Below are 22997 nucleotides of genomic sequence, written 5' to 3'. Positions count from 1 at the left end.
ATCATGATTGCAAACTGTTTTGTATAAAGAACATGGGTGCTCTACCAGGTGTTTATGGATGGTTTTAAAATGTGGGAGTGTTATCTTTGGAAAATACTAGGGTAAAATTGGTTTCTTGGTTCTAAGATGTGCTGGGCTTTTAATACATTAATGTGTATTGTTAGTCTATGAAGACATTCTGGGTGCAAAAGTTCTTTAGATCTATGCAGCTACAGAACACCCTCAGCCTGCATCATGCCCAGGCAGCCTGTGGATGAGTGGCCGTAAATGGACCTTACTAGAAGGTTTCATTAGGCAGATATTTCTCAGCTGTTACTTTGCTCCCTGCTTATTTGTTCCTCTTTGATGAGAAGGGAAAGGCATCCCAGATTAGCTCTGAAGGGGAAAGAAGAGGCAGGTGTGAGCAGGAAGCCACTGGCAAAGAAAGATGCAGTCTGGGAGGGGTAGTGCCTGATAGAAGCCAGACTGCTCCTAGTTTAGGAAGGTGAAGCCCAGGAGCCACGAACCACAGACTCTCCAAGCTCTGGGGGAGCAGGGTGGCTTTCTCCCCATCCACGTGGATTTTTCAGTCTCTGGCTTCCTGGTCCAGCCTATGGGGGCCTGTGAAGGCACTGATGTTTTTAAGAGAGCAAATGAGAGGGAGAGAAACGAACCTGGGCACTTCTACTCCATGAACGATGTAACACCTGCTCTTGATGTTCTCTCGGGTTTTGGATGCTGTAGCTCACAGCCTCCAAGAGCAGGGACTGTTGGCTGACATGAGGACCAGGCTCTGAGCTCACTTCATCATTTTGGCTGAATGTATGAAGCTAGTTTCAGAATAATCCTGGTGATATGATGCTAAACACAAAAGCCCAGCCAACATCAGGTAGTATTCTCGTACCTCATTTAATGAATGAACCCTCAAAGATTTACAAGAACAGAGAGCTCAGGCATGTGGTTAACTCTTAAAGACAGATAATCCCTAAATCATATTAATTAAAGCTTCTTATGGATATATTGTTAATGAAATCATTCATAGTGGTTTTGTTTTGGTTTGATTTCTGTTTCTTGAGATGGGGTTCCTCTGTAGCTTTGGAGGCTGTCCTGGAACTCGCTCAGAAGACCAGGCTGGACTCAGCCTCACAGAGATCTGCCTGTCTCTGCCTCCCAAGTGCTGGGATTAAAGGTGTGCACCACCACTGCCCACCAATTCATGGTGTTTTAATACTGCATACATTGTGACATCAGATTAAACACAGATATCTCCCCAATTATTCCTTTTATATGACAATATTCAAAATCTTTTTCTCTTGAATTTTGAGGCAGTACTGAATATCTACCTGTAGTGAGATCCTGGCGTCCAACATGTGGAAAAGAGGACGTGGTGGGTCCTCCAGAGCAAAATTTCAGATTTCCCTGAGTCTTCCAGTAGGAGCTGTTATCAACTGTGCTGACAATACAGGCACCAAAAATCTGTATATCATCTCTGTGAAGGGCATCAAGGGGCAACTGAACAGACTTCCTGCTGCTGACATGGGCAACATGGTGATAGCCACAGTTAAGAAAGGCAAACCAGAAGTAAGGAAAAAGGTCCATCCAGCAGTGGTAATTCGACAACAAAAGTCATGTCAAAGAAAAGATGGGGTGTTTCTTTATGTTGAAGACAATGCAGGGGGCATAGTAAACAATAAAGGCAAGATGAAAGATTCTGCTATCACAGGTCCAGTTGCAAAGGAATGTGCAGACCTGCGGCCCAAGATTACATCCAAATGCAGGCAACATTGCATGGTTCTCCAGTGTATTTGTAAAATATATTCATTATTACCTCTACTCACCCTACCATGCCAAAGCTTACTAGAACATTAGGTTCCTGTATGACTGATGCTCAGTACGCACAAAGTCTTAGCAGGGTTTAGGTCTGTCTGTGTCTCAGGGTTTTTCTATTTCAGTGAAGATAAACCATGACCACGGCAACTCTTATAAGGAAAACATTTCATTGGGGTGGCTTGCTTACAGTTTCAGGGGTCTAGTCCATTATCATGATGGAGAGAATGGTGGCATGCAGGCAGATGTGGTGCTGGATCTAAGAGTGCTATATCTTGACCAGAAGGCAGCAGGAAGTCAACTGACAATCACACTGAGGGAAGCTTGAACAAAAAAGACCTCAAAGCCCACCCTCACAGTGACATACTTCCGAAACAAGGCTACACCTCCTAATAGTGCCACTTCCTTTGTGAGCATTTTCTTTCAAACCACTACACTCTGCATTTGTATAAAATGGAGGATATGCCTGGAAAGCTGCTCAGTTGTCTCAAGTTCTCAAACAGCTCACTTTTGAACTAGCTCTTAATTCAAATCCCAGTCTCGTCATTTCTTTTTAGTTTTTTTTTTAATTGTATGTATTATGTATGCAGGGGTCTATACATATCACCCACATGGGCTTGAACATGCTACAGTGTACATGTAGTGGTCAGGGGATGATTTTGTGAGTCATATTTCCTTCTGCCATGTGGGTCCCAGGAACAGAATTTAAGACATCAGGCTTGGTAGCAGATGCCATTACCTGCTCACCATCATTTCTTCTATGTTTTGGGCTATGTCCATTCTAGAAATTGACCCCAAGACAAGGATCTGAATGGAAGCAGGTGCCTGGGGAGTCTAACAAGGAAAGGACGATGACTGTAAAGGATGTTATTAGTAGGTTTCCACATGGACAGCTGAGATGCTTTCTTGCTAGAGAACATGGAAGACTGTGTAAAGCAAGGTTCAAGGTGATTTCCCCCAAAGTCTGGGATGCTAATTGCCTAGTACATGCAGGCCCTGCATTTGCTGGAGGCTGCTTTTAGAATTAGGTCCATAGCAGCTCTGGCCCATTATGCCAGTTAGTTGTCAATTTGACACAGACTAAGGTCATTCAGGAAGAGAAACCTTAGTTGAGCAGATGCTTCCTCCATCATTTACCTGGTTGACGATCACTGTGGAAAGGCCCGTTCACTGGGAGTGGTGCCGCCCCTTGGCAGACAGTCCTGGGTGGAATAAAAAAAGCAGGTTGAACAAGCCATGGGTAGCAAGCCAGTAAGCAATGTTCCTCCATGGTGTCTGATTCAGTTGATGTCCTGTTTTCTCTCAGTGGTGGACTACAAGCTGTAAGATGAAATAAACCCTGTCCTCCACAAGTTGCTTTTTGTTATGGTAATTATCACAGCAATAAAAACCCAAGGAAGGCACCCACCCCACACAGAGTTGAGAAGGAAGCTCTTGTATGGGAACGATAGGTCCTTGTTATTGGAAGGATGGGGACTAAGCAGAGGTGAGTCACCACTGATCTAAGATTTGGCTATGTGGAAGAGGCAAGGGAAAGCCTCAGTTTCCTCATCTATAAAATGGGGATGGCTGTTAGCATCTATCTGATGGACTGTTGTGATCATTAAGTGAAATAGTAAAGTACAACAGGGGACTCTAATGAGCTGCTATTGGATGACAGGTCTACCCAAACATGCCTTAAATCATCAGTGCTCATTGACTGAATGCTCTGGCTAGTCTTTGTCAACTTGACATACACACTGGAGTTATCCACAAGGAGGGAACATCAATTGGGGGGTAAGGAATTTTCCTAATTAGTGATTGATGGGGGAGGGCTTAGCCCATTGTTGGTTGTTCCATCTCTGGGCTGGTGGTCCTGGGTTCTGTAAGAAAGTAGGTTGAGCAAGCCAGTAAGCAGCACTCCTCTGTGGCCTCTGCATCAGCTCCTTTCTCCAGGTTCCTGTCCTGGCTTCATTCAGTGACAGACCACAATGTGGAAGTAAGTGTAAGCCCAATAAACCCTTTCAACCCCAACTTGCTTTTTGGTCATGGTGTTTTACTGCAACAATCGAAACCATAACTACTAAGACATTGCACTCTGTGGTGTGTGGATAAGCCACTGGAGCACAGCCGAGACTGCTCATCCCTGCTCCGTGACAGAAGTTACAGCTGGAAGGCACAAAAGCTAGAGCTGGGGGGAAATGATAGACTAGGACACCCACCACCAAGGCATCTTGCAAACCCTGATTGTCAGGGTGGTACTGGCTGCTAGCCTCAGTTTCTCTCTACATGGACTTTTCTAGGAGATCACTTGAGTGCCCTTCCAACAGGGTAGCTGGCTTCCCCCAGAGCAAGCCAACCAAGAGGCCACAGGTAGAGCCACAATGTCTTTCCTTTCTGCAGAGTTCTATTAGTCACAAGCAAAGGTTGGCTCTGGTCAACTGTAGGAAGGGTCTATCCAAATGCACAGAGAGCAGGAGCAGAGGGGACTGGGTCTCTTAGACACCTGTCACCAAGAACAAGAATGACGGGTACATAGAAATAACTCGGAGATAGGAAACATTTTACTGTAAGAACAAAAGAGAGTCCATCTACAGCCTTGCCTCTGGAGAGTCCGAAGTCTGAGAGTCAACTCTCCACCTGGTGTGCCCCCTCCTGCTCTTCCTGGGCATCATCTCTTCCTGAGTCAGTCTGTTCCGCATGATGAAAGGTGTGCCTCTCCAACCTTCCCCAGATCCAGGTAGGTGGCATTTGGCTTTGAGCAAGTATCTCAACAGGCAAAGCAAACAGAGGGCACAAAGCTCTACAGATCGCTGTAATTAAGCAGAGAAAGGTGCTAACTATGAATCTGGAGCCCCAAATGTCCTCCGAGGGGTAGTTAGGGCTGTGGAGAATCTGTTAACTGGCAATAACTTTGGGAGGAGGCTTTGCCAGAGCAAAGGCAGTGGCAGCATAGATCACCTGCAGAGGACCCTGGGCTGACTGCTCATCCAGGCTCAAAGACTGCAAGCACTGAGCCAAAGAGTCCAGCCGGGGACTGAATTAATGATGAGCATGAATGAAGCTTGGCACAGCTTCCTCGAGGAGAGGCAGGCATTTAATGAATTTTTCATGGCCCGCTCCCTTGGTCCATGTGCTGTGAAGGGGTTGGCTTGGATTGAGGGTACAGCAGCAGCTTCTTTCCTTGCTCCGGTGTCACTCATCCTGGACACTTTTAGAGTACTTGTTAATTTACAGTGATCTCCCTTGAACAACCACACACCCATGATAGCCATTTCCAAGTTTCTAGGACCACATAACAGAAACAGCTGCTGGAAGATTTATTTTAGCCCATGGTTTCAAAGGGCCTCAGTCCATCACACTGGACTCATATGTGATAGAGACTTGTTCACATAGTGGAAGAGTGGCCAGAACTAGGGCTAGGCCACTGACCTGCCTCTACCAGTAAGGTCCCATGGCATGAAGGTTCCATAGTTTTCAAAACATGAGCCCACCATGAGGGCACAGTTCAAATTCTGACTATAACACCCTTTAGTCCAGCAACAGGATAACATGCGGTCACTCCCATGACTATGGGTGAGTACCTTTCACAGGCCTCTGAATAAAACAGTCTTGCAAGAAAAAGTGCTATGAGGCAGAGATCCTTCCCAGGAAGCACAGGCTGGGACTAAGGGAGAGTTTTTCTCTTAGGATGTCTGGATCTTTAATTTGTGCTCTTGGTATTTTTCATGAAACAGGGTGGGGAAGGAGGGAGAAGAAGGGGAAAGAGGGAGAGGAAAGGGAGAGAGATCATGGGAGAGAAAGGGAAGAGGGTAAGGAGGGAGAGAGAGGAAAGGAGGGAGGAAGGGAGAGAGGGAGCAAGGGAGAGGGAGGGAGGGAGGGAGGGAGAGAGAGAGAGAGAGAGAGAGAGAGAGAGAGAGAGAGAGAGAGAGAGAGAAACAGCATTGAAGGAGAGAGGAGCAGAGAGGAAAACTAATCTAGATATTCTTATTGCCACTCTGGTCCCCTCAGGACCACACATGTGCTCCACACGGAGTTCTCACAGGCATCTTTATGTCCTCGTACAGTCCCATTTCCTGCTTAAACTAGTGTAGACTGGATTGGGTTTGCTTTTATTTTAACAACAGGCTAATCTTCTAATCAGGTTGAGAAGTTATGATTCCTTGTTAAAAAGAAAGTAACTAGGATAATAAAATCAACTGTCAGGCAGGCACAGTGGGGGAGGGGAGGAGGAGGAGGAGGAGGAGGAGCCTCATCCTTTCTCCTCTTAGTGGTAGGAGCTAGTGCGGCTGGTGCCTGGAACCAGCAGGTCTTACTCCACGGAACCATCCAGGAGAAAGAGCCCTTTTGGAAGGTACAACTTTTTTACCTCCTCACTGGGCTTACAATGTTGTAAAACATTCTTGTGCTGTGAGGGCCAAAGGACTACTTCTGTGAGCAGTGGTCAGTCTGCCCCCAGCAGCTGCAGCTCTAGATAGTGATGTAGAGGTCTGATGCAGGCTTGAAGGAGGCTGGTCTGTGAACCAAGTCATCCTGTGTTCCCTTTTCACCCCTTCCATCCCCACACTTTCACTGAGCCTGAAACCCTACGTGCATGACGGGGCAGTTTCAATGATAGGATACCTCTGACAGGTCTGCAAGTTCCTAGCATTGAAGGACACTGATGGTCGCTGGTGTCATTGTATTCCCAGGGAACTGTGGTGAGTTGGTTCCGTGTAATTGGCTTCCAGTTCCTCTCTGTAAACAGAGGTCTGGGTTCATTGCATATAATGGAGCTGGACACGAGGCTGGGATGGCTGTCAGCCAGTCTCCTTAGAAGTCACTCCTCTGACCGTCAGGACTGATTTCCAGACTGTCTGAAAACCCACCATGCCTCTTTCACCCAGAGATTCTTCAACTGAGGATGGATGCCCTTCCTATCTCTGTAGAATGTTACTCTTCAAGACTCAGCCAGGCTCCACATCCTCCATGGAAATTTCTCAACACAACACCATGGCACATAGCAAACCCTGGCAGCAATTAGAGCACAAATCACCCTCATCACTGGCAAGTTATCTTTACTGAGTGGCTAAAATAAATAGGAACATAGAGGTATCTATGTAATGTCAACCACAGCCCCTACTGGTCATGTGATTATAATCCTTTTGAGGAAACAGCTCATTCACTTAGTCATTCATCCATTCATCCCATTCCCAGTTACTGAAAGGACAGGCACAGCATGATGTACTAAGAATACACACTCATAAACATCCATGCAGAGACACTTAAATAAGCAATGGTACAGACACATTCATTATCTAGTAACATAGTACAGTGTTGAAGAAGGGAAGGGAAGAGGAAGGAGGGGGAGGGGAATGGGAAGGAAGAGGAGAGAAAGGGAAGAGGAAGAGGAAGGAAAAGGGGAAGGGAAAGGAAAAAGGAAAGGGAAAGGACTGGGTCCTGATCCCAACCCTATCACTACTTAGAACTTTGACCCCAGGAGGGAACATAACCGAGACTGTGTAGGCTTGGGTAGGCTGCCTCTCCCTCCTTCTTTGGTACCTGGCTTAGAAGATACAGGGCTGCAACTCTACATGCTCTGCCAGAAGGGGCTTCTTCCCCAGAGCCAGGAAGAATATGTCATTCTGCCTTTAGTAACTCATCCACTCACGGTGGGAGACATTTTGAGATGTATTCTGCAGACAAGGTGCCCCTTTCTAATTCACAGCATAGCCCAAGAGCTAGCAGCACCCCTACACTGCCCAGAGCCTCAGTTTCCTTATCTATAAATGGGGTGAATAATAGCCACTCTCTAAGGTATTGGGGAGGAGTTCAATGAGCTAATGCATGGGTCATGCACCCTCAGTTGCAAGAGAAAGAAACCCAAATTAAGCCATCAAATCAAAAGAAAATGAGTAGAGGAACAGAGGGAAAGGGAGAATGGAGGACTTCTGGTATATGTTGCTGGGAATGGCACAAATGAAGGCTTAGAAAGAAAATCACAAAAGCAAGGGACTGGAATAGGGGTGTGCTTACTGAGGGGTTCTAGAAACAAAACCACACTGTGCATGTCAACCATGAAAGAACTGAACATGGGAACTAGAAATGTATACCATGTGCAGAAGGGCTGGAGAAGTAGTTAGGGGACATAGCTGGCCTATCAATTCAAGGGCATTACCAACTGTGGGGTTCAGAGGGCAGAGGACTTATGTACCTACCACTCCTACTGTCACCAGGGCTGCTACTCGTGTCTATGAAGCTGGCACTAGAGGCCTCTAAAGAAAGGGCTTGTACACTAAGTCTCCTTAACTGTACAAATCCATGTGAAAGCCTGGTGCTGCAGGATGGCCACGACTTCTCCAGCCCACCAAATAGGAGAGGCCGGAGATAGCCTCAGTGAGATACCCAAGGTGAGGTGGTGAAGTAGAAACTACCTCTTGCTGCTTACCTGAGGGTTTCTCCAGGTGGTGGAAGCCCATGACCGTGCCCCCTTTCATCCAGGCCTTCACACCTTGTCATTCACCCCAAAACCTTCAGGTATACTACAGGCAGAGCCAGTGAGGGATGATAGGGACAGAGGGGATGAAGCATCAGACATGGTTGCCATGGCTAGCAGAGACTGCTTAAGTAGTGCCAGTTGGGTAAGCAGGTGGATCTGCGCCAAGGCCGTGCTTCACCTGGGCCAATTCTTTCACTTTAGTTAGATAGCCTATCTAAAGGCGTCTCTGAGACTCAGCTGCTCTCAGCTGTAAAATGGGGGTGATTATAACCACAGCAGACATCAGGCCCCTGTGAGGCTACAATGAAACTGCACTGGGACCACCTGGCACGTAGCCTAAGGACTGCCTGGTGCGATGGTTGCTCTCTATAGAGTGGCGTCCGTGATAACATGCTGTAGGCTGTTCCAGCTCACTGTGTAGCTTGGCTAGCAAGTGTCCCTACAAAGGATCGTGGTTTAAAGGCTTTGATCCCAAATGGCGGCAGTGTTGATTGGACCATGAGGACATTAACCCCATCAATGGATAGGCCCACTGATAACATTATAGATGAAACAGCATGCAGAGGGAGCTCCTCCCTGGAGGAGGCAGGTCACCAGGACGTGTCTGAAGCCTCTGTCTGTTCCTGCACCCTTCCTGTCTCCCTCTCTCTGCCTTTCTCTCTGCCTTCTGCATACCATGAAGTGAGCCACTTGGCCCCACCACACACACCGCCCCCCCCCCCGCCCCCATGATGTCCTGTCGCTCCATGCTGACCAGAAGCAACAGAGCCAAGTGACCATGGACCAAAGCCATTCCAGACTTTGGTCCAGTGTTTATCAAGCTCTTCCACGAACCCCTGTATTAGGGGCTAGAGGAACTGAACTGATAGGATGAATCTATATCTATATATCAAGGGGGTTTATTTTAGTGGCTTACATGCCATGGTCCAGTTAGTCCAACAATGACTGTCCCCAAATGGAAAGTTCATGAATCTAGTAGTTGTTCAGTCCATGGGGTGAATCCTGAAGAACTAGGCTCTAACACCAGTGAAAGCGAGAGCCAGGACAAGCAGACACAAAGCTTAAGTGCCTTTCTTCCCTGTCCCTTATATAGGCTGCCCCAGGAAGATGTGGCCTAGATTCAGGGTGGGTCTTCTGACCTCAGATGATCTGGACTTAAGGTGTGTCTTCCTGCCTCAACTCATCCAATTGACTAAACAATCCCTCACAGCTGTGCCCAGCAACTTGCAGTTTTCAGTTAATTCCAGATGTACTCAAGTTGGCAATCAAGGAGCCACGTCACAACCCCCAAAGCCCAGTTCACCCACAATGAGGCTTGGGCCAGGGCATAAACCAGGGTAACCCAATGGGCAAGAAAAGCTGACTGAGGTGAGGAGAACTGGAGTCGGAGTGGGAGTCAGGATTGGGAAGAGAAAGTAAGACGGGAGGTAGAGCGGTAATGAGGAGGAGAGGGGAGGGAGGGAGGGAGGGAGGGAGAGTGAGCAGGAGATTGAGGTGGGAAACCCAGGCCGTCTTTTTCCTATTGGCAGTTAGAACCAACCTCTCAGGAGCGACTCTGCGCCGGCCTGGCTGCTAAATCACCAGCACTGTGGTAATTGAAACAGAAAATCATGCCCGACAACAGCCTAGCAACACCACCATTAGCAGCTGGGCCTCTCCGCTTAGAACCAGGGAGCTAATATGCCTCTTTATGTATGCGTGGGCACTGCCAGATGTATATCGTCCCCAATATTTCAACACGGACCGGGCCCTTCCCACTCCTTCTTACCTCCACAAGAGACATGGGGCTGCTCACACCGGGAAAACTAAACTTGGCTGTGGGGCCCAAGGCTGCCCAGCTGTGTGGCTGATGCAAAATTTTCTTCCTTTCCGCCTTCCCTTCCTCCCTTCTTCCCTTTCTCTGCCAGCATTGGGCTTGTGTTTGTGCCGAGGAAGCTGAAACCAAATAAATGATCACACAAACCTGAAAGTAAACTGCAACAAATGCCCCAATTAATTAAGCCGCTCTCCAAGGGGACCTGACGCCTCTGGAATGTAGAAGGAGGCAATGGTGAGAACAGAATAAAGAAACTGGGATATAAGAGAAGACTCCTCTGCACCCCCACAGCTGGAGAGAAGGAGCTGAGCTGGAGGGAGCCTGGCATGTGACAGGGCACAAGGCCAGGGAGCCTGTACAATTTCAAGAACGGTGCCCTCAGCTGGTTCAGTAGTTAAGAGCAAGCACTTCCTGGACAAACATGAGGACCAGAGTTCAAATCCTAGGACCCATGTAACAAGCCACATATCCCACACACACCTGTAACCCCCAGCTCCAAGGAAGGTGGTGAGATAGATTTCTTGGGTTGGCTGACTTCCAGTCTAGAGACCCTGTCTTAAAAGAATAGGCAGATGCTGGAAGAGAAACTGAGGCTTTCTTCTGGCCTCTGTGGGCACAGACAGGCACATACGGCTGCACATACTCATACATACACACAACAAATATATGAGTAAATAAGTCTTTAGGAAGAGAATAGTTCTCTCCACCCCTCATTTCCCTCTGGGGAAGCCAGTGGCCGTGCTGTGGGGACACCCTAGCAGCATTGCCAGAAGTCTACACAGGCAAGGACTAAAGCCTTCCGCCACAGCTCCCATGGATGGACCTGCTGGCTGTGGGGCTGCTACAGTTTTGATCTCCAAAGGTCATGTACAGAAGACCTGGTCCTGTGCCTGTAACACCACTGCCAGGTGCCTGCACCTCGAAGAGGTGGAGCCTGGTGGGAGGAAGTTAGCTGGCAGGGGTGGGGCCACATCCAGGAAGGGGTTAGTGGGTTCTTGTCCCCTACCTATCTCTCCTTGGCTTCCTAGCTGCCATGAGAGGAGAAGCTCACTCTGCCACATCCTCCCTGCCTTGATTTGCTGTCTCGCTGTCTTCCAGAGTAATGGGCCAGCTGACCAGGAATGCAACTTCTGACATTGTGTGCCCAAACAAGCCCCTCCTTCTCTGAAGTGGAATTCTGTCAAGTACCCCTGTGTGTCAGTGGCAGAGAGCCCACACAGTTGTATGAGCCACCTAGGAAGGAGACAGACCGTAAAACCAGCCCAGGCAAGCCTTCAGATGACTGGATACCTCAGCCTGTGGGGGATTCCAGAAGGGGGCCCAGACATCGTGGATCAGACACCAGCTGTCCCATGGGCCCTGTCTCTATCCCTTTCCTACACACAGGCACAAAAATGTCTCCTCCATAGTTTTGGTATGTATGGAAACCTCTAGAAGTACACCTATTGTGTAAGTCAAGGGGACAGCTTCATTTTGTTTTGTTCGAATGTTTTTGTATATGTGAGACAGGGTCCCACTGTGAAGCCTAGGCTGTTCTGGATGTTGCTACGTAGCCAAGGCTGGCCTTGAACTCACAATCCTCCTGCTTCTATGTAAGCACTGGGATTAGAAGTGTGTGCTTCAATGCCCCATTCTGTTTGAGGTTTTATTTTAGCTGTTGTCTTTTGGGAAAGTGATTAAAATATCAATAAAATCAGGCATGACATCTGTCACACTTACAGCCACTGTGTCCCAGTTACACCCCAAGGAGGGGAACTGTGTGCTCTGTGTGTCTCATATCCAGGTGTTTTTTTTACTAAGAACCTGACTCTTTCCTGATACCCCCCCACACACCTTCAAATCCAAACCACACAGTGCCATAAATGGCCCTTCTTTAATTTCTCATTTATCCTGGAAATGGACCATTATATCTATTTTTTAAGATCATGAGTAGGCAGTTTATGTTTTAAAAATAAATTTCATTTCATGTTAGTGAAAGGACATTATAAATTATCAGTTAAGGAAAAGAAGGTGGGGCTCCAGGAACTCTAGGAAGTCCTAGAGAATATTTCACTGGGGAAATTCAGATCACTTGTTCTTTGGCTTCTGGAAACTCTGGGTAACCTGCTATCTGACTTGAAGAGCTTTTTTTCTTGAGTTTCAGGGGCCTTCCATTGTCCCCAACACTCTGCAAATTGTCTTTCCTTACCCTGACCTCTCTCTCTCCCTTGTCTTTTGAAATTTCTTTCATCCCAGCCTAACATAGTCATTCAACAAACACAGAGCATTCATGTCTATTATCTGGCACCTCGCTACACACAGGGCTAGGGCACAGAGAACGGAGCCAGTTGCCTGTAACTCTCTCTAGGACTTGGGAGAGGCCACTCTGCTCACTGAAGATGTATGTTAAAACTAATGCATACAGAGAACCCCCAACAGGTCTTTCACCAGTACTGTCTCCGTGGTTGCTACCTGCCAGCATTCACTATTTCTCTTATTATCCACTCTAGCAATCTTACAGCTTCCTGCATAGCCTGAAGGTTCCCGTAGCTAGTCATTCCTTCTTCCGGCCTGAACAGCTCCGAGCTTTCCAGTCTCCTCTGTGTGCACACACATGCAGGCTTCTCCACCTACAGGAGAAGAATTGGTACTTCCCTCCATTTCCCTTCCCTGGGGAGATGAAGGAAGCCTGGGACATTTACACCCCATGGCTGCTTCTCTCTAGAGACCATCCTGCAACACAATCGGTGAACCAAGAGAAGATGGAGTTCAGATGACCAGAGATGCTTGAGGAAGGCTGAAGACTATCAAAAACAGTCACTGTCCCTTTCCCAGTGCAGCTCACTGTGTCTAAACAGGTCCCTGGCCCTTGGCTGCCCTCTGCCCTCCTGAGGGCTGGTATAGCAGGCAGCCCCTTCCCAGAGACTGCTTCATCACCATTCTTCTTCGCTAGGTTGACTTTGGAAGACAAACATGTACACACAAACATAGACATGTACACACAACATGCAGGAGAAAGCTTACTCAAGAAGCAGCTTTGGAAGACACTGCTAAATTTTTCTCACTTTGGGGAAAAAAAACAAAAGAAGACAGATTTTCTAGAAGGTACCTGTATCCTTTATTCCCCACTACCCAACAGATCTTTCCAGATCAGCTTGGAATTTGGAGGTGAGCCAGAGAGGATCCATCTCTGGCCACAAGAGGGCACCCTGTAATCCCGAGAAGCAGCAGGATATTTGTGGTTCGTTCTCTCTCTCTCTCTCTCTCTCTCTCTCTCTCTCTCTCTCTCTCTCTCTCTCTCTCTCTCAAGGAACCCCAAAACTCAAATGATCCCCAGCTATCCATCAGCAAACAAACTGAAACCCGGCTTGCAGAGAGAGTGGTGACAGATGAGGGTTTTTTGTTGTTGTTTGTTTTGGTTTGGTTTTTGGTTTTTTGAGACAGAGTTTCTCTGTGTAGTTTTGGAGTGTCCTGTCACTCACTCTGGAGACCAGGCTGGCCTCAAACTCACAGAGAACTACCTGCCTCTGCTTCCTGAGTGCTGGTATTAAAGGTGTGTGTGCTCCACCAACGCCCAGCCAGATGAGTTTAAAGGCTAAAGACAAGGTGGGAAGTCAGGCAGGGCAGCTGGCAAGATGGGTGGAGCTGAACCAGGGGCTTCATTCTTCTTGCAGGTGGATCATGGGGAGCTTGAATTTTGTTTGCTGTTACTCCGAAGGTATCAAGTCGAGTTCTAGCCCAGGATTCTTAACGGGGAGGGTGTGTGTGTGTGTGGGGGGGAGATTTGTGTGTCCTCTTCTACCCTGAGGGCATGTGACAACATCTGCAAACAGAGTGGATGTAGAGACCAGAGACACTGCTAAATGTTGCACAGTCCCCTCCCCACCAAACAGTTCCAGCAAAGTGTCATTTGCTTCCTACCACTGCGCTGAGACACCCCCTAGTGAGCCCTGGAAGAGCTAAGCCAAAGCTCTGACAGCAGGAGGTCCAAGTTCCAACACCGTCCTCAGCTTCTGGTCTATGCTGAGGCAAATTGATCACTGGCCTGGTTTGGCAGATGTTACCATGGTTCCTAGTAGGAAAGGCAGCTTGGGATACCAGCTGCCACCCTTTCCCATCCAGACCAAGTCATTGTTCCCCAGTGGCACAGCCTCAGATGGAGAGTGTGCTCAAATGGTTGTTTGGAAAGGACTCCAGAAACTACTTACAGTTGGGGATTGAAGGATAAGAGACAAGATGTTCTCAGGAAAGTTACCGCTGTGGGAGCTTGATTCTGCATTCTGCTGGGAAGCTTCCAAGCCAGGGCAGACCAAGGGCCACTCCTACAGCTGTCCTTAGTTTTCAGCTGAGTGCTTCAAGGGGAGTGGTGCTGGCAGCCTTTCCTGCTGGAGAGAGGGGCCAGCCGTTGCACAAAGTCCACAGGAAAACATGCCAAAAGTGTAAGTCTGAGGAGATGTGGAAGGGCGCAGGTGGTTTCTGGCCCTCTCCCACCTCCTGGTTGCTTCAGGCACACTACACAGACTGCTCACTTCTGTTTACTGGTCCTGACCTGTTCTCAAACCTGCACGAGGGCACCACACGTCTCCCAGACTGTTCTCAGCTTCAGTCTGGCCTCTCACACGGACACCCTGTAGCACTAGAGGCGTGCAAGAAGGACTATAGCAGCTGGGAACAGATTCACCCACAAGGGGAAGTAAGTTATCTGGACTTTGAGGGACCAAGGTCACTTACTAAGTGGTGTTGAGGTTTCACGAGGTTCTGGGTCTGGGTCATTCTGTGCTACTTATGAGTCAAGGCCTAGGACTTACCACAGAGACAGACTTTGGCTTAGTAGGTCCAGTGTGGGGGCTCCAGAGTCTGCATTTCTAACTAGCTCCTAGAGAATGCAGAGCTGTGGTTCTCAGGACCAGCAGGAGAGGCCTGGTTATAACCAACAGGCATATCTGTGAGAGCCCTCTGGCAAACTGCCTAGAGAGATGCTGAAAGGAAGGGAGCTCAGAGGCTCCAGGCTCTAGGGAGAGACTTGATGTGATTTTTCATTCTGGGTAAAACATTCATATCTGCTTTTCTGGGACTGTTTCCCCCATAAAGGCAGTTTCTCTCCCTATCAACGTATAGGGCTCGGGTCTTATGAAACCTGAACTTCTCATCTGGGAACAATTGAGCATCAATCCCTTCAGCTCTCAGAGTAAGGGACCCCAGCATTTGGATTCATTCTTCAGAACTCTGGAACTTTTCATGTGATAAAGGAAGGGAGAAAATGGAAGGTCCCCTCATGGGCTAGATAATGGGAGTGAGACACCCCCAAGTCCAGCTGGGGAATCAAGTAAGGAAGACTGTCAGTGGTTCGTGTGATTTTCAGTCATCCACTCACCCACAACTCTTTACAGGAATGGTTGTTGGTGCTGAGGATAAGATGCTGAGCAAGAGAGACTAAAGTCTCCATCTCCAAAGAGTTGGCAGGCTACAAACAGATAAGAAATGATCAGCAAGCCTTCAGTGTGCTAGAAGAGAAAGAAAAGGCTGAGAAGAGAGCTTGTGAGGGATGGTAGGGTGGACTCAGAAATAAAGCAGACAGGGCAGGGCTCTTCAAGAAGGTGACATTGAACCCAGACTTGCATAGAGTCAGGGTTTGGGTATAGAATTTTAATCTTACTCAATTAGTTGGACTTAAGATTCAAATTAATAGACAAATTCAATTTTTTGTGTCTTTTCATTTTTTTTTTGCCACCTTAAAGAATAGAGTAAAATGAACTTTCTGCTTTCCTCTTGTCCATTTTTTTCTCATGATGTCCAGGAGGAAAAGAGGGAGTCAGGGTCTTTTTCTTAAGTAATGGATTAGTTATCAAGGTTTATCATCCAAGAAGACAAGAGGAACACCTCAAAGGGAAAGAGGTCTGTGTCTGTGTGCTCATGTGCACATGTGTGACTGTGTGTGTGCCAACTGTGTCTGTGCATGTGTGTGTGTGTGTGTGTGTGTGTGTGTGTGTGTGTATGCATCTGTGCATGTGCTCATACTGGCATGTATGTAGATGTTATGCCCTCCCTACAGGAGGGGAAGGTTGGAGAGGAAAAAGTCAGGCTGGGCTGCACCCACAGAGAGTGACTTCTACTTCTGGCTCCTTTCTTCAGCTACCAGGTGCCACCAATTGCCTTTTGTGGAAGGATGACAAGTCTCTAGATAACTGTCAGCATAACTGCTGAGAATGACCAGAAGCCTTTAATACAGGGGGATACCCTTTAGTGGAACATTAGACACTCTGTCAGGAAGGGATCTCTGATCCATGGAGGGCTGTCCTTGTCACTGTTCTATGAACTATCTCAAAACTGTGTTGAGGGGCAGTGGTAACACTTCAAGTGAGTTGTGTCCAGTGAAGGCACCTGTAGAAGAGGGTGTTGCCTCTGTAGAGGAAGAAAAGTTTTCTTACTACCTTGTCCAAGTTATTATTGACCTAGACACTGTGGCCAAGGGCAGAAACCTGCAGCAGCTTACCAACAGCAGCTTATTCTGCAATCATAGCCTGGCTTAGCCCTTGTGGACCTGGGGAGGCAGGGAAATGAGTGGATCCTAAGGGGTGGCTCAGCATTGCAGGCACCCTCATCGAAGGCTTGGGAACTTGTAGAGAGTGACATGATGGGGCAAAGGACCTGAGTCTCCAGGCGACAAAGGTTTTTAAGAAGATTAATAAAGGAGGAGTGGAGAGAAGGATTGGTTGGTAAAGAGCTTCTTGTGAAAGTGTGAGGACCTGAGTTCGATTCTCACAACCCATGCAGAAAGGTTGGTCAAGGTTGTCTTCTGGCCTCCACATGCAGGGGCACACACGCGTACAGTGGCACCAACATACATCCACATACATAGGCGTAAGATTTAAGGACCAGTGAGCATTTTGGCCAATGGCTGTCTCTGCAGCCTTCCTCAGTTAGAGACACTCCCCCGCCCCTTTTCAATAGTACTTTTCTCCACTGTGGTCCATCTGCTCACCCACCACAGTCCCTCATACCCTGATCCATCCCTCAATCCCTCACCCCTTGGATTCTAAGGAGTGAACAGGAAGCAATTGCATCTCTCCTCTTCAGAGCTAATAATGGGAAGTCCAGGGGTGCTGGGCCTGTGCTAAGCCAAAGGCTTAGGACTCTGTTTCTCAGGGTACTGGAGAGCAATCTCCCAGGGTCAAGGGTCAGGCTTCAGAGCCTACACACCTGCTTTGAATGCTGTTGTGCATCTTCCTAGAAACGTGTCCTGGACAGGTCACTGTTGCAGGTTGTTGCTGGGTAATGCTAGCATCTGTGAGCGGGGCAATGTTAGCAGAGATCACAGATGCACCTGTGAGGATGGGGGAAACAAACATCTGGGGATGCTCAGCCCAATGTCAGAACTCAGCACGAGCTTATTTGGCAGCAACTGACCCTCTACAATATCACTGTCTCCATATTGCTGGAGCTCAGACCTCACCTCTATGTCCTCCTTTCTGCTCAGTGCTGAGGAGGCTTCATCCTTAGTTGGGGCCTGTCAGCTCATCCTCCTCCTGTTCTGGGGTGGCCCTAAATGGTAGTCCCCCTCTCCAAGGTCACAGTCAACTCCAAGTTCCCACAAGTGTCCCTGTCTTCTCAGTGTTCCTTCATGCATGGGGGAAGACATAGCTCCTAGTGCCAGCCTGTGTAGAGGACACTGTAACCACACCTTCTAGGGGCTGGCTACAGGTGTGCCTGACCATGCCTGCGAGGGTGTGGTCAGGGTGACATAGGGAAGGTTTAAGAGTGAGGGGCGTGTACGTGGGCTTGCCCTTCTTCCTTTCCTCTTCGGCTTGCTGTACTTAATGCTGCCCCGCTGGCTGACTAGGTCGCTCTGTAAGTAAGGCTTTTCCCTAATAAATTCCCTTGTATTTTTACCTGACTCCATATTGGTAATTCCCACAATAAGCCTGGCCTTCTGTATGTCCACCATTGGTGTTTATACATCTACAGACCACCTCCAGATACCCACACTGAGAATATAGTTTCTTCCCCCAGGATGACAGTCGACCCTTGGCTGACATTGCTAACATCTAGTCCCCTGGGCCATATCTGTCCTTAAGGAAGGAACATGCCTCTTGAGCCTTTCACAGGGTGAGCAGGTCCTACTGTGACTCAGCAATGCCTGAAGCATAGAGAGGCTACACCAGAGTGTAGCCTGCAGGCCACATTTCTTTCCGTGACAGATCCCAAATGTACACATATTCAGGAAGAGAAGGGTAAAAAGATGAGGGGGTTCAAGCCAAGATGAACCCCACAAATAGATCTAATGCACTCTTTATTTCATCCTCTCTATTGTATACTTCTCCTCTCAGTTTACCCTCCTCAACCCCAAACCTTCTCTCCCTGACAGAGAGAGTGAAAGCCCCCAACTCTACATGCTCCTCGGAGTTTCACTGCTTTTCCATGAATGCTCACAGCACATAAATAATAAACTTTTGTGGCAGTACGCCTGCCAGCCTGTCTTTTGTTAGTTCAATCCTTAGGCTCCTAGCTGGTGAACTTAAGAGAGTAGGGGAAAAGTTACTCTTCCCCAAGCCTCTGCCCTTGCCTGCATTGCAGAGAAAAGGGGAGGGGGGCGGGGGAGGAGGGGCATGGTGAATCATTTGGGAGAAGTATAAGCAGTGTACTTCAGACATTACTATCTTCAACCTTCAAATCTTGCCAGCTTGACTCTTGGCAAACTCCATCAATACAATGTGCTATGCCACTGTTACCTGCTCACCACACACTCTGAAGTCAATAAAGACACAAACTGTTGTACTTTTTCTAATTCAGCTGCCTAGTGTCCAATCCCACTGTGTGTGTGTGTGTGTGTGTGTGTGTGTGTGTGTGTGTGTGTGTGTGTTTTGAGGGAGTATATGCATGTGTGCATGGTGTGTTGGGAGGCATATAACATGTGTGTCAGTGGGTACACTCCTCCATGCATGTGTGTGTGTGGAGGTTGGAGGTGAATGCCAAGTGTTGTTTCTTAACTGCTTCCTATCATTACTTTTTTGAGACAGGGGCTCTCACTAAACCTAGAACTTTCTATTCCACCTAGATTAGCTGGCCAGCCAGCCCCAGGGATCCTACTCTCTCTGCTTTCCCAGGGTCAGGGTTATAGATGAGTGCCTCCTCCATAGCTCCTGGGGATTGAACTCAGGTCCTTGTACTTTCACAGAAACCATTTCACCCACAAAGCCATCTCCCTAGCCTTGTCTGATCCCCTTAATGAGAGTCCCCCATCACTTTCTAGTTTCAAAAGCCCAGTCCAGGCAAGTTTAAACTTAAACCTATGTCCCAATTTAATGTTCATCTCCTAGCCCTGGGAATGCACTTAGGAAGGGCTGTAGTCTGTTTTGCATCCAGTTTCTCTCCATCTTCTGGGTTTGGTCCTTAGTGCTCTGGGGTTGAGAGACAGACTGGGGAACAAGGGATGCTGAGAGGTAGGCTGGGGAAGAAGGGATGGGTTCATCTCAACTGGCAATGCTGTTTCTGAGGGTCTCCTGGCTTCTCTGGCAATGCCTTCAGCTGGGCTGCCAGCCAACCTGTCCTCCCTCTCCTGGGGCAGATAAGGAAGCTATGCCAGAGTTCCCGAGAGAGGGCCTCCTTGACCTCAAACATTCTGCCCATATATCCATCCAATGCCTCCGGGATGCATCAAGATGGATGAAGAGTCCGCTGCACTTTCCCTGGAGTGGGAGAGAGTAACTTCCCTTATCATTCAAGCTTAGCTGAGAAAATACACAATGGAAGGGACATTCTGGGACTTCTGTGATGAGATCCTGAAAACCCTTGCAGAGTCACTGGGCTCTCAAGGGTCCCTGAGCTGCCACATAAAGTGTCTCTCCTGAGACAGCCAACCTGGGAAGATGACTGCAGAAGCTACAATCAATGCTACCATCTGAGCCTGCCCTGTACCTTCCTGCCAAGGCGACAGGCCCAGCTGAATGCCACCAGAGGTCCTCCACCAAAGCCACATGAAGACAATAAATTCTCAGCAGAGCCCCTCCTGTCTCATAAATGAAATCATGATGAACAATAACATGGCCATTGCTTTACAATACTGTTTGTAGGGAGGGAAACTCATGACACAGCAGGAGACAACTCCTTCCCCAAACCTCAAATCCTTGGCTCTGGAGCTCTCCCCCCAAGGAAGGGGTGATCAGTGGCAAGGTGTCCCTACTTGAGACACTCATTGACATGAAGATGGCCCAGCACCACTTTTTTCTTTCTGAATTTTTTCCTCTTGAGCAATTCCACAGAGAGCTTTTGAAGTTCTCCCAGCTTGGCTGTGGGGATGAAGCCATGTGTCCCATCCTGACCCCTAGATGACTCCAGAGACCTCTGTGTTCCCTTCCTCCACATTATGCTATAAGGCTAATGTGGATGGGAAGGATGCTGGGGCGGCCAAATGACTTCTTAAAGACCCCTAGGGTGTGGCTTCCTGCACCACAACCAAGTCCAAGTATTGGGGGAAAGCCTGGAGATTTGAATGAACGACAAGATGCCTGGTCCTTTTCTGAGACAATGTCTCTCACCTTTATTGTGGAGCAGCCTTATATACAAACTTACAAAAACCTCAGGTCAAAGGGTTCACACAGGGTATTGATCCTAGTGGGATGAAGTCAGGAAAACAGGAGGTACCTGTGGTTATGCTGGAAAACAACTCTTAGAGACCCCATGGGGGCTGGGTTCCAACATCTCCCCCTTCTTTATATATGTAAGAATTATAAAATTTTAATCATTCTATCTTAGTGTGTTACTATAACTATCTATCTTCAACTCCATCAAAGACCATAGAAGGATAATAGGTAAACTCTAGAACTGACAGAAACATCTTGCTTCTAGACAGTCACTATAAGTTTCTTGGTAATGTTGGGGCATCCATCTTTAGCCTACAGGCCACAATGTGTCTGGCAGACTTCTCAGCAAAGCATGAAATTCTAAACTGTCCACCTGCATTGGCAGTTTGTCTGTCATCTTTTATCTGTGTCCTGTAGAATGTCTGGAAGACTGTTTCATGAAGCAGGAACCCCGTAGCAATGTCCATCTTGTTTCAGCAGTCACTTTCCTGTGGGTCCTGCATGTCCAGTTTATAAAGAAACAGTCAAACAGTTCAGGCAAGAGCACATTCTTGCCCAAATGGCTAGTCTCGCCATGTCAAAGGCAAACTCTATAATGAGTTTCTTCAATGCCCATCTTCTTCTCAGATGTAATTGGTGTGCCAGGAGCAGTTGTGTCTCACTGTCAAGAAAAGCCCTAAAACCACTTCAATGCCATATTTTGTAGGCCTTTGAAAGGTTTGAAGAATATCTATATTTCCAAAACCTAACTAATACCAACAAATGAGTATCCGTTCCAATACAAAGTATCAACAAATGAGTATCTGTTCCAATACAAAGTATCAACAAATGAGGATCCATTCCAATACAAAGTATCATTTCTATATTATATTCCTCCTTTTTCCTTTAAAAAGTGATTGACTGTGACCACTACCATTTCTAACAAACCAAATTTAAATGAAAACAAATATTCTGATCACCTGGGCCACTGCTTCAGGGGATCTTGCCCCATGAAACCATACCAGTCTGGAAAGAATCCACAGCTCTTCACCCTCTGTTGAAACAAAGGCAGAAATTCCCCTCCTAAGTAACCTGTACTTTAGCAACTGTTGCTCCTTCCCCAGCAATTAAACAATTTAAAAGACAACACAATAGCATTCTTTTCTTAACAGTCACACATTTACATCACATTTCATACACACATGTGTGGCCATACCATACATACAGAACATACATACATCTTTTGAACAAAAGTCACAAAGGAGAGGAAGTGTCGGGGGATGTCCATTCTTACCATAGCTTGGCATCTTTGGAGGGTCTTGAGGACTACTGCCTCTTTGTCCATTCCTGTATGGTCTTTTGTAGGGCCTGGGTCTTTATTTATTTGGACATATTCTACTTTCTCATCCGATGTGACAGATGATGTGGATGGCTTGTGGCGAGGGCTCTGGGAGACTGGCTGGAAGTCCAGGGCTATGTAATTTAAGTTGCCAGTACTCCTTTTTGGAGCTGGGCTGTTGGTGCCACTGGAGACAGGGGATGAAGACATTGGGTTCTCATAGGGACATAGTTCTCCTCAATGTCTCTGGAGTCTGTGTTGGAGATGGAAGGGAGGACCAAGACTTGGTGACAGGTGACTTGAAAGGGAGCTCATTGATGACAGTGTTGTTTCTCAGGTCAAGGGGTGCTGGCTTTGCTTTTCAGCCAGGCTTGAGGTGGCAATTGACTGGCGGTGACTGGATCTTCCTTCCTCAGCTGGGCATATAGTTGTCATGAGAGCTGGCACTGTCTGATCCACCCATGATAGTCTTTTCTGGAGATTTAGCAGACCAACAGGTGGTTTCTCTGCCTTGTGTTGGATACTTGTAGTCACTGACTGGAGGTCTTTGTTGAGGGCTGCCCCACCAATGTGTCTTGGGGAGCTATAGTGGAGAGCTATGGTTGAGTCCACTAGGAGGTCTCCAACACAGGGTGTTGCTGGGTGCCTTGAAGGTGTACACATCCTCACTATCTGCCTCAGACCCTGTGGGGCTGCCCTTGGTGTGGCTGTGTGAAGCCAGGCTATGGGGGAGGTCAAAAGCACTGTCTTTGAATTCTGTATTGTGTTGGCTTGACGTGGGAAGACTATAGAAGCCATGGACCTGACTGCTGACTCTGTTGATGCAGTGTCTATTGCTCTGGGCAAGTTTTTGTATAGCTGTATCACTCTCCTGTTGGTTGCTCTGAGAGAAACTGGCACTCCTTGCATTTTCTGTCCTTTGGCTTATGCATTGGTGCAAGTGTTGATACTCCTGAGGTACACTGGTGGACAAGGCAGACCAGATGTGGCTTGACACAGGGCGTTGGCTAGAGTGTGAAAGGGCTGAAGGCTTCCTTGCTC

At 47.7% G+C, this 22997-nt stretch overlaps 1 pseudogene; it reads left to right on the top strand.

The window, feature by feature from the left end:
• The first annotated feature begins 1347 nt into the window (after positions 1 to 1347).
• Positions 1348 to 1840, top strand: LOC100759371 (annotated as a pseudogene).
• Positions 1841 to 22997: the final 21157 nt, after the last annotated feature.

Source organism: Cricetulus griseus, chromosome 8 (assembly GCF_003668045.3).
Source record: "Cricetulus griseus strain 17A/GY chromosome 8, alternate assembly CriGri-PICRH-1.0, whole genome shotgun sequence".
Lineage (NCBI taxonomy): Eukaryota > Metazoa > Chordata > Mammalia > Rodentia > Cricetidae > Cricetulus > Cricetulus griseus.
Note: the sequence above shows the minus strand (reverse complement) of the source record. Positions and strands in the feature narration are given on the sequence as shown.